Raw genomic sequence first — 15725 nt, 5'->3', positions numbered from 1 at the left:
CTGCATTAGGCTCAGCATGAAATCTGGGAGAACAGTTGCATCAACAGGAGGGAAAGGCTATAGAATGTGGGCAAAACAATTAGCAAGATAGCTCATAGATAAATCTGAAAAGATTGTATACACTTAGGGCAGAAAGCACACATCACGGTGGAAAACTACTCTGAATTTACTAATACAAGAACAAGTCTCTCTATTTGTAAATGTTATCATCCCCAAGTTTTATAATATAGCTAAAGTTGCAAGGAGTGGTAAATATATCTATGATTATAGTCCTGACTCACTTGACACTAGGACTTAACGTGCTGGATGTATAACAAGTAACACATCTTTCCTAAGGTGATGAAAATCAACATTTTGAGAAATTCAAAAGCTGATCCTTTTTGCTATTTATTTAACCATGATGTTTATATCCCTATCTGTATTTATCTGTTATCAGTGGAAACACTCTTGAGAACTGTTTTTATAGACTCTATTCAAGTTTTATAGAACAGATATAACACATCCATAGAAACACATTCATAAACACTACTTACATGCTACACTTTTTATACAAAAGTTTTAGAACTCTATTTTTTCCTGTCATAAGTAAGTCTCAGATCTTTCAAAAAGTACTTTTTTTTTTTAAGTCTGATAACCAGCATCCAAATTTAACCAACCATATAATTTCATCACAAAGTCAGGCTTTAATTTTATTTTAACTTTTCTAAAGATTTCTAAAGATTTTGTTTTCTAAAAAACGAAAAGAAAAAGGAGACCTTATGTTCAATTTTGGATGGTTCTTTTAAATAATTAGTAGGATCTTTCCATCATGACAAATATTTCTTATCTTAAAAGTTTCCCAACTAATGAAAAAGGAAGAAGAACAGTAAAACTATAAGTACCTCAAAAGGACGATTATGAGAATTTATGAATGTGTTACGTACCACAAAAGGCTTTTGTAAGAAAGTTCTTATGCAAATCTGACAAATAAAACAATTTTATGCCTCTGGTGCCATTTGTTAAGCAATAAATAGGAATATAGAACAATAAATGGTTTCATACACTGTCGCCACTCAGTCCCTATGGTTACTCAGAAGATGGCATAAAACATGGCTCAAGTACATCAGAAATCATAATAAAAAGCTATCACTCACAAATTATAGGTTTGAATGTAGAAAACTATAAAGTTTATGTAAACCACTCTACAATATTAGGCCTTAGCATCCTACATTTTTTTAAAAGGATTGTAATAGTAAAAGAAATGCACCAGAAATGTGCCAAGAGGAGACTCAAAAAACAAATTAGTAAAACAAAAAAAATCAGATTATTCAGCATCCATCCTTATGATAAATAGTTGACCATATCTCAAAAGCTACAGAGAGAAGCAGTGATCATACACTGTATTGGAATGAGCAATTGTGATCAGTATCATGAAAAGTGGGAAATGATAAAGAAAAAAAGCAAATATAAATAGATTCGTTATATAAAAAGAGAACACCTTAAAGCAGAATTGTAGTTTCCCTGCTCTTCCAAACTTATGTGAAAATTTACTGAAGTCAAATTTCACTAGCAAGGGGCATCTGTGGTCTAGCCTCCGGTGGCACATGGTCCGCAATGAAGATGACTGCACACTGAAGGGGATGCTATATGAGAACAGTAGTGGCTGTAACCTCAAAGCAGTTTATCATGGTTTGATCAGATATTTACAGCAACCATTAATCACAAATACATTCTAGGTCGGGTGCAGTGGCCGACCAATACCTGTAATCCCAACACTTTTGGAGGCCAAGGTGGGAGGATCACTTGAGGCCAGGAGTTAGAGACCAACCTAGGCAACATAGAGAGACCCCATAATCACGCCACTGCACTCCAGCCTGAGCGAAAGAGCAAGACCCTGTCTCAGAAAGAAAAAAAAGGAGAAATTAAAATAACTATAAGGTACCATTTTACCTGTAAAATTAGACAAAAAACATGTAATGGTAATAATATTCAGTGTTGTTCAACACTGTGATAAAATGGTTTGAGATTGAGGATTACACTGTATATTACACAATTCTTTAAAAAAACAATTTGGCTGTATTCAAAAATGATGGTAAGATCTCCTACTTGGTGGTCTCGCTTCTAGAAACACATCCAAAAAATAAATTCAGAAATCAAAAAATAAATGTAAAAGCTAAAATGTTTTTGTATTGTATGTGCTTTTATTTTTATTATGAAAAAAAGTTTCTGTCTGCGCATGGTGGCACATGCCTGTAGTCCCAGCTACTTGGGAAGCTGAAGCGGGAGGATCAGTTGAGCCTAGGAGGTCGAGGCTGCAGTAAGCCATGATTGTACCGCTGCATCCCAGGCTGGGCTATAGAATGAGACCCTGTCTCAAAAAAAATAAAAATCTCACCATGAAAAGTAGAAATGAATAGTATAGCAAATCCGCTTGTATCTGTTACCCAGCTTCAATTAGCAACACAATTATGGCCAATCCTATTTTACCGAGGAGTCCATCCCACCATCCCTGCCCAAACCTGGGTTATTTAATAGCTAAGTTTTGATAAGACTTTACTTTGAGTGTTCTAAAATTCTTTACATATATTATTTAATCTTCACAACAACCTTATAAAGTGCTAGAACTTTCCTCTTATCTTTTACCTGTAAGGCTGGAGACACGCAGAGGTCCCATCATTTGCTAGGGAGGTCATGCAATAAGCAGCAGAGTCAGGATTTGAACCCAGGGAACCCGACTCCAGTGGCATGTCCTTAACTTTCTATGTGCTATCTACTACTGCCCTATGTTTAACTACATACACACATACATAAATCACAACATAAAATAAAAACCAGAAACACTTTAATACCATTCACAGCAATAAAAACTAATCTAAATGTCCAAGAACATGGAATTTGTTAGATACACTTTGGTACATTATTTAGATAGAAGAATATTTACTGATTAAAAGCATGGAAGATGACATACTAAGGAAAAGACATGAACTTACACATATGTTATTATAATGGCGTAAAATGTACAGATGCACACAGACAGAAGAACTGAAAGAATTTAGAAAAACGAAAGACAAATATAGCATTATGGCTGATTTTTTGGTATTATTTTAAGCTGGTATAGTACTGAATAAAGGGGGAAAAAATAAAATGTAACTGAGCATTTTTATTCTTAATGGAAAAAAGATTCAGCTAAGATGAACTAACTAGCCTAGACTCTTCCTTGCTGAGCTTATACATATATGATAGCAACAAGTCTGATAAAAATAAACCAAGAATAAGTCCATGTGGATGCTTCAAAGCATGAGACATTTCAATTACACTCTGGCTCAATTTATTGACCATTTTGGTGTCAAGCAGATATCCTGCTTGACATTTATTTCCAAGGAAAAAGTTTACTTATACCCAGTCATTCAGCACACTTGTGGGACACCTCCCCTGTGTCCTGAGGGCACAGGTGTAACCAAGATGACCAAGAGGGAAGGGCAAAGTGAGGAGCAGGGAACATTCAACACCAAACAAATACAAACCAGATGCATGGGGGAGGCAGCTGCGGAGGGAGCCTACGGGAAGACGTGTTCAAAATGCATACAGTTTACATACATTCTAATCCGGGAATGAGGTGCCTTAAGTGAGGTCTCAGGATAAAGAGGCAAGTCTGGCAGAGCCTGCAGGCAAAGAATACATCATCTCATGAAGACATTTCAATATACTTAAATTGTCTTATGTTTTTATCCCCAAACATTCCTTATCCTTTAAAAGTAAGTAATGTAAGTGCAAACTGCCCAAAAGTTGCTTTCCTCTACTTTGCTAATAAGTTCTTCTAGGGCAAAAATCAGTTCAAACAGCAAAAACAACAAAAGCCAAAACTCCCTAAGGTAGTAATCGGGAAACACTGCTTCCTCTCCTGGCTCTACCCTGGATATTCCTCATCAGGAAAACTGGGGGATAAATAAGGATACCTGTCCTGCCTCCCTCTCAGATTTACTGCAAAGAAAAAATAATGTGACAAAATATTGAAGTGATTTGAAATGTATAAAGGACTTCACAGACATAAGGTAATGGTAATGCCTTTGAAAGTCACAATGCTCACACCTATTTCACACTTCTAACTACATGGAAACCCTGCTTGGAGTTCTATACAGGTAACAGGTAGTAGGCAAAGAAGGAAACGTACTTCCAAGATATTTCTTTTACTTAATTACAACAACTTCAATTTACTGCAAGCTTGCTCTAAGCAAAATATCATACAGGACACTTGATCAACAATGGATTCAACTTCACGATGATGGGGTGTTCTCAATTTACAGATAAGGATAGAGAGGAGGAGACCAAAGCTCAAAGAGGTACAGTAGCTTGTTCAAAGCTACAGAATTGATAAGTGGAAAGCAAGGATTTCAACCCAGATCTCTAACTCCAAAATCTGTGCTCTTTCCCCTACAGGCTGTGCCTGGTATGGAGCTTCTGAGATTTTCTATGGAAATGCACAATGAGTCTGTAAAATGACAAAGTCTTTTACAATCAGATAAGAAAAGCCAAATTGCTATATATATTCTTTAGACACAGTATGTCATTGAAGTCTAAAATATATTCATAGTGATAAATGGTAGGATACTTTAACAATAGCAAAGTATTCAAATGCGTACGATCAGCTTATATTCACTCTTAAGAAAAACGTACTAACGAAGGATATGACTAAGCAATTCAGGAGAAGAGGAGTGCCAGTGAAACCTACTCAACCTCACTGATAAACAAAACGATGCAATTACAATGACATTTTGCATTCATCTAGTTTATTTGTTTGTTTGTTTATTTATTTTTTGAGACAGAGTTTCGCTCTTTGTTGCCCAGGCTGGAGTGCAATGGCACAATCTTGGCTCACCACAACCTCTGCCTCCCGGGTTCAAGCAATTCTCCTGCCTCAGCCTCCCGAGTAGCTGGGATTACAGGCATGCACCACCACACCCAGCTAATTTTGAATTTTTAATAGAGATGGGGTTTCTGCATGTTGGTCAAGGCTGGTCTCGAACTCCGACCACAGGTGATCTGCCTGCCTCGGCCTCTCAAAATGCTGGTCATCAAGTTTATTAAATCTAAAATCTGCCAGTAGCAGTGAAGAGGAAGAGTGGAACACTCTCAAACTGCCAGTAGAGTATAAATTGGGAAATCTCTTTGGAAAACAAGTTGGCAAGGCTAAGTTCAGGTCGTGCATTCTCTATCATCCAGCAATTCCACTCCTAGGTATGGTTCCTTACATGTGTAAGAATGTTCATGGCAACTTTACGTTTAAGAGAAATGGAAAACTACTGTAATGGCCAGCATGAAAAGATTGGGCAAATTATGAATAATCAAACATTAGCATACTACATAGCAGTTAAGACTAAAGTTAAAATGAATTGGGGCTAAATATACCCACGTGAATAAATCGAGGGGAAGGTTGAATCACAAAAGAAAGCTGTAAAACTTTATGTAGAGAATGATACAATATAGGTCAGGTGCAGTGGTTCATGCCTTGATTCCAGCACTTTGGAAGGCCTAGACAGACAGATCACTTGAGGTCAGGGGTTTGAGACGAGCCTGGTCAACATACTGAAACCCCATCTGTACTAAAAATACAAAAATTAGGTAGGCCATGGTGGCTCATACCTGTGGTCTGAGCTACTTAGGAGGCTGAGGCAGGAGAATCACTTGAGCCCAGGAGGTGGAGGTTGCAGTGAACAGAGATTGCACCACTGAACTCCAGCCTGGGTGACAGAGCAAGACTCCATCTCAAAAAAAAAAAAAAAAGAGAATGATACAATCTACATAATATTTGATCAAAACTATATCACAAACAGAGGAAGATAAACATAGGATGAAAGAAAAATAATTTTGTCAGCAATATTTTGTTTCTTAACCTAGGTGGTGGCATGTATTGTTTTACATATTTTATGTCTGAATTATTTAATAAAAAATCAAAGTACTGCATACATGGATATATTTCTATCCTTATTTTTGTCTTACCCTTCTCCCAACTAAATAGGTATCCAAGTAAGCTACACTGCAAAATTATCTTAAAATGTTATATAAAGGTGGTTCAGCTTCAAATTCAGGAATCCTGAGACCTATGCATCTTTAATATTTTCTATATTCCAATATAGTTTCAATGCAACTATAGTTGCCCCTCGGGATTGGTTCCAGGACCCCCAACGACACTAAAATTCAAGGATGCTCAGGTTCCTTATATAAAATGACACAGTATTTGCATATAACCTACATGCATCTTCCCATATACCTTATATCATCTCTAGATTACTTTTATAATACACAATACAATGTAAATGCTATATAAGTAGTTGAAGTAGTTGTTATACTGTATTTTTGTGTTTTCTTTGTTGTTGTATTGTTATTTTTGAGGGTTTTTCTCGCAAATATTTTTAACCCTTGGTTAAATGTGTAGAGCAGACCCACAGATACAGAGGCCGATTGCAGAGACGAAGCTCTTGGAGGAGAGTGAGCTGAGGTTCATTCACTCTCTACCCTAGTGCTATCAATAATTATTTGATCTGAGCTGATCTGGTATTATTCAAATATCCGTAAGATTCTGTTTTATCATTCCTTAAAATATGTTGCAATTAATTTAACCATGACAGGTAAGCAGTGACTTAACACATAATATGTAGCACATTTTATTCTATGGCCTTTGGTGCTTACCCACATTTACACTGCCTATTATTTACCAGTAGGTGTAAAAATTAGATAGCAACTAACTTCAAATATGCAAACAGGTTTCCAATATTTCTGTCATGTGAGTTCCCATCATTACATGAACCCATCTCCTAGTTCACATGTGTCACCCATAGGATGTGACGCTGTCTTTCAACTCAGGTTTGTCAGGCTGCTGAGTCTGATAAAAGTCCTCAACCCAGCTAGTTACAGAAATCAATTATATTCTCATGAGCCTCTCTTATTCACACAACTAAAACGGAATGACACATACTGACACAAAAATCTTTTAAACTCTACTGTTTTTCTTAGCACATAATGTGATATTAAAGGGTAAATATGACTATATCAGGGATCATTCCCAAATTGCCCTCTACTGCTGTTTTCCTTCTCCATCCCCTGGCCTGCCAGTATCCTTTTTTATTCATTCTCTGTTCCTTTGCTCACAATAATTTTTTGAATGTTACTATGTGGTAGACCTATTAGGAACGGGGAGCACAAGACACTTTCTGCCCTCACTGAGTCTTGCAGGAGAAACAGACATTAAACAAAGACACTACCTGCCTCCCTAAAAAAAGTTATCATAATTGTGATGATTGCTCTAAAGAAAATAACTGCGATGCTGAGGGACATCCGAGGTCATATCTCAAGGAAGCAGCCCAGAGAGGACAATGAAGAACATAATGGCAAGAAAAAGGATTCTTTCTTCCACGTAAGTCACCAGTGACATGCTCTGCAAACTTGCCCCATGCAAATCCAAACCTGAAAATGAATCCAATCATCTTAATATAGTAGAGTCCAACTAATATTAAGCCCTCTGGAGAAAAATCTAATCCTCATGACCGACATACCTGATAAGCTAGACAACCCCCTAAGTGTTGTGATTTTTAAGGAAAATGTAATTTTCTGTTTATACATCAATTCATAGTATCTGCCACATATTGTTGCTCTTTAAAATGGGGTTTCTTTATAATCTACAACTGCATTAGCCCATTCTCATGTGCTGCTATAAGGATAAACCCAAGACTGGGTAATTTATAAAGGAAAGAGGTTTAATTGACTCACAGTTCCACATGGCTGGGGAGGCCTCAGGAAACTTACAATCATGGCAGAGGGGAAGCAAACAAGGCAGCAGGAAGGAGAAGTGCCGAGTGAAGTGGGGAAAAGCCCCTTATAAAACCATCAGATCACATGAGAACTCACTCACTATCACAAGAACAGCATGGGGGAACTGTCCCCACAATTCAATTACCTCCTACTGGGTCCTTCCCATGACACATGGGGATTATGGGATTACAATTCAAGATGAGATTTGGGTGGGGACACAGAGCCAAACCATATCAACTACCATGTCCCTGTTTCTCTAACAGCTTTCTACAATGGTTTACAATAAAAATAAATAGAAGGGTTGGATGAACTTACCTTACAAAGACAAATTTTGTGCTCTAAATCTTCCTAAACATACTCATTCTAAATAGGCTACCAGGGTATACACAGAAACATAAATTGTATTTTTGCAGCCAGTATGAAAATAACCAGGATCATAAATCAGATATTAATTATAAATAATGGTCATTCTTCTTTGCATTTATCAGAATAACATCCTACATAACAAATCCCCTGTTTCTACTACGGGACTGTTTCCACATTCATCTGTTTCTTGGCTCCAAGCATGTCTTAATGGCCAAGGTTCCCTATTCTGCAAATAAAATGCAAAGGCAGCTACTATAACATAGTTGTCCTTCCAAAAATTCTCCTCCTATAGAAAAAAAGTTTGAAAATAAATTTACTTCCTTTTCTTTGTGCTAGCTACAAAGGTACACTTTTAATCTCAGCTTGAATACAAATAAATCTCTTTAATCTTCTGAGCAGGTATTGCTTCTCCCTTCTTCCCTTTCTAACCTCCTTCCTCAAGCTCCCACTTTCTTCACACTTAACACCCCCTTCAACTCTTTCATTAATTTCCTAAAACTGTTTAGGGGACTTGCACTTGAAATTACCTTTAAACTACCAACTTTTGTTCTGCTTCACCCTGTCTTACTATAGTATGTAAATATGTATCCCTCTCAAAATTCAAATTACAAAATAACCTTACAAATAAAAACCGGCACGTGTGAGGCATTTAGGCATAACCTTGACGAACAAGGAATGTAAAAAATGCCATGCAGTCAGATCGGTTCAAGAATGCATGCTCTGTTGTCTCAAAACAGAAGCCAAAATACATATGCAGATATTGGCCATTTTTGTTTTTTTTTGAGACACATTTCATTTTGTTGACCAGATTGGAGTGCAGTGGCATGATCTTGGCTCACTGCAACCTCCACCTCCCAGGTTCAAGCGATTCTCGTGCCTCCGCCTCCAGAGTAGCTGGGATTACAGGCGCGCACCACCACACCCAGCTAATTTTTGTATTTCTAGTAGAGATGGGGTTTCACCATGTTGGCCAGGCTGGTCTCGAACTCTTGACCTCAAGGGATCCACCTGCCTCGGCCTCCCCAAAGTGCTGAGATTACAGGCATGAGCCACTGCACCCAGCCTGGACACTTTTAAAAATATATACTTAAAAAAAAAAAAATAGGCCGGGTGCAGTGGCTCACGCCTATAAATCCCAGCACTTTGGGAGGCCGAGGCAGGTGGATCACAAGGTCAAGAGTTCAAGACTAGCCTGGCCAAGATGGTGAAACTCCATCTCTACTAAAAAAAGAAAAAAAAATTAGCCAGGTATGGTGGCGGGCGCCTGTAATCCCAGCTACTAGAGAGGTTGAGGCAGAGAATCGCTTGAACCCGGGAGGTAGAGGTTGCAGTGAGCCGAGATCGCGCCATTGCACTCCAACCTAGGTGACAGAGCAAGACTCAGCCTCAAAAAAAAAAAAAAAAAAAAATATATATATATATATATACACACACACACACACACACACACATATATATATATACAACCTCTCTGGTCTCTCTCACCCAGGGAGGACCACCAGCGAAAATTCTTTCAAAGATTTATTTAGCATGAATACATAAAATTTTACAAAAAGCCCTCATATTCAACGTGCTGTTTTGCAGTGTGTGTGTGTGTGTGTGTGAGACAAGGTACTTTGCAGTGTGTGTGTGTGTGTGTGTGTGAGACAAGGTACTTTGCAGTGTGTGTGTGTGTGTGTGTGACAAGGTACTTTGCAGTGTGTGTGTGTGTGTGTGTGTGACAAGGTACTTTGCAGTGTGTGTGTGTGTGTGTGTGACAAGGTACTTTGCAGTGTGTGTGTGTGTGACAAGGTACTTTGCAGAGTGTGTGTGTGTGTGTGTGTGACAAGGTACTTTGCAGTGTGTGTGTGTGACAAGGTACTTTGCAGTGTGTGTGTGTGTGTGTGTGTGTGTGACAAGGCACTTTGCAGTGTGTGTGTGTGTGTGTGACAAGGTACTTTGCAGTGTGTGTGTGTGTGTGTGTGTGTGTGACAAGGTACTTTGCAGTGTGTGTGTGTGACAAGGTACTTTGCAGTGTGTGTGTGTGTGTGTGTGTGACAAGGCACTTTGCAGTGTGTGTGTGTGTGTGTGTGTGTGTGTGACAAGGTACTTTGCAGTGTGTGTGTGTGTGTGTGAGACAAGGTACTTTGCAGTGTGTGTGTGTGTGTGTGTGTGTGACAAGGTACTTTGCAGTGTGTGTGTGTGTGTGTGTGTGTGACAAGGCACTTTGCAGTGTGTGTGTGTGTGTGTGTGACAAGGCACTTTGCAGTGTGTGTGTGTGTGTGTGTGTGTGTGACAAGGTACTTTGCAGTGTGTGTGTGTGTGTGTGACAAGGTACTTTGCAGTGTGTGTGTGTGTGACAAGGTACTTTGCAGTGTGTGTGTGTGTGTGTGTGTGTGACAAGGTACTTTGCAGTGTGTGTGTGTGTGTGTGTGAGACAAGGTACTTTGCAGTGTGTGTGTGTGTGACAAGGTACTTTGCAGTGTGTGTGTGTGTGTGACAAGGTACTTTGCAGTGTGTGTGTGTGTGTGTGTGTGTGAGACAAGGTACTTTGCTGTGTGTGTGTGTGTGTGTGTGAGACAAGGTACTTTGCAGTGTGTGTGTGTGTGTGTGTGTGTGTGTGACAAGGTACTTTGCAGTGTGTGTGTGTGTGTGTGTGTGTGTGACAAGGTACTTTGCAGTGTGTGTGTGTGTGTGTGTGACAAGGTACTTTGCAGTGTGTGTGTGTGTGTGTGTGTGAGACAAGGTACTTTGCAGTGTGTGTGTGTGTGTGTGTGTGTGAGACAAGGTACTTTGCAGTGTGTGTGTGTGTGACAAGGTACTTTGCAGTGTGTGTGTGTGTGACAAGGTACTTTGCAGTGTGTGTGTGTGTGTGTGAGACAAGGTACTTTGCAGTGTGTGTGTGTGTGTGTGTGTGTGTGTGTGTGAGAGAGACACAATCATGGCTTATGGCTCACCGCAACATCCGCCTCCCAGATTCAAGTAATTCTCATGCCTCAGCCTCCAGAGTAGCTGCGATTACGGCACATGGCACTGAGTTAATTTTTGTATTTTTAGTAGAAACAGGGTTTCACCATGTTGGCCAGGCTGGTCTCAAACTCCCGATCTCAAGAGATCTGTTCCGCCCACCTTGGCCTCCCAAAGTGCTGGGATTACAGACACAAGCCACTGAATCCAGCCCAAGCTTGCCTTTTTAAATTAACAAGTTACTAGTAGATATTTTTGCATGTTAGTACATGGGATTTTAACTCAATTTTTAAAAACAAGGGTACTTTCTGTATAAAATAATTTTTACAGACAACACTTCAATAAAAACTGTGCACTTAACTTTACATAGTGATGAAAATATTTTTAGATGTTATGGCAAATTCCTAGAAGAATTGAGTTTTTGGATGTGTATAGGTTTCATTTTGATACATATTGCCAAAATGCCCTTTAAAAGGAGCATATGTCAATGTACCAACTGTATGTAATTTCAAGCGGAAGTCCCCTGAAGATTATCCACCTCCTGCTACCAGATATAAGGTCTAAAGACACATTAACACATGTATACAAGAAGACCTAGCCAAGAATGATCATGGTAGCATCAGTACTGTAGTGACAAAAAATTGGAACTAACCTTTTTAGCAGAAGAGTGGATAAATAAATTGAGGTATGTTTACATCACAAGATACTATCCATTTTCTTATCATCTGTTAGATAAGTTATAGTATCTGTTATTTAGAGTCTACCTGGAATCACTCTGCTTTACTTCAGCTCATATTCAGTATGTTAGCTTATAAAATATGTACAATAATCCATTGTTTATAAATATATACATATGTAGGATAAGTATAAAAACAAATGTATTCATTCAGCAAATATTTACTGAGAGCAAAATACATAGAATGTTAGAAAAAATGTTTACAATCATGGGTAAGATAAAGATATCTTATATAGGACACAAAAAACATTAACTACAAAAGAAAATGATTTGATAAATTGAGTTTCAATACATTAAAAACCTCTACTCTTTGAAAATCACCATTAAGAAAATTAAAAGGCAATTCACAGAGTAGGAAAAAAATATTGATGATACATAAGTCTAACAAAAGGCTTACATGCAGAATATATTTAAAATGCTTACAACTAATAAGAAGATATACAACCCAATTTTTTTTTTTTTTTTTTTTTTTTTTTTTTTTTTTTTGGTGGGGGACGGAGTTTCGCTCTTATTGCCCAGGCTGGAGTGCGATGGCATGATCTCGGCTCACCGCAACCTCCGCCTCCCAGGTTCAAGCAATTCTCCTGCCTCAGCCTCCCGAGTAGCTAGAATTACAGGCATGTGCCACTACGCCCAGCTAATTTTGTATTTTTAGTAGAGACGAGATTTCTCTATGTTGGTCAAGCTGGTCTCGAACTCCTGACCTCAGGTGATCCGCCCACTTGGGCCTCCCAAAGTGCTGGGATTACAGGCGTGAGCCACCATGCCTGGCCACGACCCAATTTTTAAATGAGTAGAAAATTTGAAATCTTTTACAAAAAACTGACAAATGGTCAATAAGGATACAGTAAGACGACTAGTCATTGTGGAAATGCTAGTAAAAATGCTAGTAAAAAATGACAATGAAATGCTGAGAATGCCTAAAATGTAAAAAGACTGAAAATACCAAATGTTGGTGAAGATGTGGAACAACTGGAACTCTCACACACTGTGGGTGGAAACCTGGAATTGTATAACCATTTTAGACAGTTGGCAGTTTCTAACAAAGTTAAATACAGACCTGCCCAATGAACCAGCAATTCCATTCCTAGGTATTTACTCAAAATGAATGAAGCATGTCCACACAAAGGCTTGTACATAAATGTTCAGAGTAGCTTTAATCATAATCGCCAAAACCTAAAAACATGCCAAATGCCAATCAGCAGATAAATGGATAGTGTTCTACCCACACAATGAAATACTAACCTGCAATAAAAATGAACTATTGGTACATGCAATAGCGTAGATAAATCTCAAAAAGAAATTATGGAAAGCAAGTGAAAGATTCTGAGCCAAGGAGCGACATGATCAGATTTAGGTTTTAACAGGATCCCTCCGGTTACCATATTGAAAACAGACCAAAGTGAGGTGAAGGCAGGAGCGGGAAATCAGACAGGAGGCAACTCAGTAATCCAGGTGCAAATATGATGAAGGAAGGACCAGGCAGGTAGCATGACAGGTCATGAAAAGTGATCAGATTCAGTCATCAAAAACTATCAGACTCTGAAGGACTCTCCACTCTATAACAATTAGACTTGGGCTGGGACACATCCTTTGAAGCATTTCTCATAAAATGTAGAAGAACCATCCAGGGACATCCCCACCCTTTCGCCCTACACCCTCTCGCCACCAAATTAAAAATTTAAAATATGAGTAGACCTCAGATCAGTCAGAAACCAGAAAGAACAAACCAGTGTCTCCACGTTCCAAAGCCACTGCAACAGCACCCAAAAGACAGGAGCCAAGGAATCTAGAGAGGGAGAGGACTCAGACCAGAGAAGCAGGCAGTGAGAGCAGTGGAGAAGCGGAGCTGACCTGATATGCACATAGATGGAGGAGTAAGATTACCATGAGGCCAGGTTAATATAGCAGCCATGATGTGGGGATACTGAACTTGGAAAGCAGCAAGAAATAGAAGCTGAACCTGAGACTCCTGCTCTGAACAAGTCTCCAGTGGATCCAATATGATCATGGTTTGGATAAGCCTCTTGACTACCGCCAGAGGCAGATGCAAATGCTCTCTAAAGGAAAGACTCACCAAGTTAGCTACCCAGTTTAAGATCAAAGATTAAACACAAGGGGAGGCAAGCAAGCTGCAGTCAGAGATATACACCCTCCAAGAACCAAAGAGGCTGGAGTGTCAGACTCAGAATATCCAAGAGCTATGTACAAAACTTTAAAGAAACAGAAGATTCTATTACAAATTGAGTATTAAAGAGCTAGGAATTAGCAGAAATAGTTGAGGAAAAAGGCAAATGGAAATTCCTAAAATAAAAAATTGTTGAAATAAAGTAAGTAGGTCAAATGCAAATAAGGCAAAGATAAAAAGATAATTACATATCTGAAGAATTGACTCAATTTACCCAAAATAAAACGAAGATGGAAAACACAAATAGAGGTTAAAAAAACAAAATGAGAAGATCGTGCATATATTTAATCAGAGAGCCAGAAAGGAGTAATAAAAGGAACAGAAGAGAGGAAATATTTAAAGGAAAGTGTGTCATAACTAATTAAAGATATGAGTTCAAAATTCCAGGATCCCAATTAAGATAAAAAGAAAAACATGCCTAGACACAAATATGAAACAGCAGAACATCAAAGGCAATAATATGATCCCAAAAACTAGAGAGCACACACACATCATCTACAAAAAATGTCAGAATGACAGAATTCTCAAAGATGACAATGCAGACTAGACAGTAATACAGTAAGATCTGCAGACAGAAGAGAAAAGAAGCTGTTCAGAGAACTATATGCTCAGCCAAAATTCCCTTCGGGAACAAGAATGAAATAAATGCATTTACCAATTTTAAAAGGAAGACATTCTGCAAGTATTTGCAAAACATACCTGATAAAAGACTAGTATCCAAAATATACAAAGAATTCTTAAAACCCAACAAGAAAAAAAGCCCCATTAAGAAATTAAGATCTGAATAAAAACTTTACCAAAGATGTACCAATGGCAAATAAGCATACTAAAAGATTCTCATCATCAAATGTCATTAGGGAATTGCAAATTAAAACATGATGCCAGTATACACACATTAGAATGGCTATAATTCAAAAGCCTAATGATACCAAAGTCCAGCAAAGATGCAGAGCAACAGGAACTCTCATTCATTGCTGTTGGGACTGCTAAATGGTACAGCCACTTCAGAAGTTTCTTACCAAGTTAAACACAGTCTTATCATGGGATTCGGCAATCATGCACCGAGGTAACTGCCCAGTTTATTTTAAAACTTGTACGTGAATGTTTACAACACCTTTATTTATAAGGCCAAACACTAGAAGCAACAGGTCCTTCGATAAGGGAATGGACAAACTGGTATTTTTACAATGGAATATTTGTTATTCAGTGATAGAAAGTGAGCTGTCAAGCCATGAAAAGTCATGGAGGAAACTTAAATACATATTTCTAAGCGAAAGAAGCTAGTCTGTAAAGGTACATCTGTATTATCCCAACTATATACCACTCTGGAATAGGTAAAACTATGGAAACAGTAAAAAGAACAGTGGTTATCAGGAGCTTAAGAAGAGGGAAGAAGGGTTGAATAGGTGACAGATGGAGGATTTTATTCAGGGAGTAAAACTTTTTTTTTTTTTTTTTTTTTTTTTTTTTTTTTTTTGAGACAGAGCCTTGCTCTGTCACCCAGGCTAGAGTGCAGTGACACGATCTCAGCTCACTGCAACCTCTGCCTCCAGGGTTCAAGTGATTCTCCTGCCTCAGCCTCCCGAGCAGCTGGGATTACAGGTGCCCACCACCATGCCCGGCTAATTTTTTTATTTTTAGTAGAGTCAGGATTTCACCATGTTGGCCAGGCTGGTCTCAAACTCCTGACCTCATGCTCCACCT

The 15725-nt window shown here is 38.5% G+C and overlaps 1 protein-coding gene across 7 annotated transcripts in view; it reads right to left on the bottom strand.

Moving 5' to 3' along the window:
• The window catches only part of FANK1 (fibronectin type III and ankyrin repeat domains 1), a 121686-nt gene that overhangs the window by 39931 nt on the left and 66030 nt on the right, over positions 1–15725 (bottom strand). The window contains exon 2 of one of the 7 annotated variants that reach the window (XM_050803767.1): positions 3504–3641. The exons of the other annotated variants lie outside the window; for them this stretch is intronic. The gene's annotated coding sequence lies outside the window, so the exon portion shown is untranslated. The remainder of the gene's footprint in view (positions 1–3503; positions 3642–15725) is intronic. 7 annotated transcript variants of the gene reach the window in all.

Source organism: Macaca thibetana, chromosome 9, assembly GCF_024542745.1.
Source record: "Macaca thibetana thibetana isolate TM-01 chromosome 9, ASM2454274v1, whole genome shotgun sequence".
Classification (NCBI taxonomy): Eukaryota; Metazoa; Chordata; class Mammalia; order Primates; family Cercopithecidae; genus Macaca; species Macaca thibetana.
The sequence above is the reverse complement of the archived record's forward strand: the minus strand, read 5'-3'. Positions and strand labels throughout refer to the sequence as shown.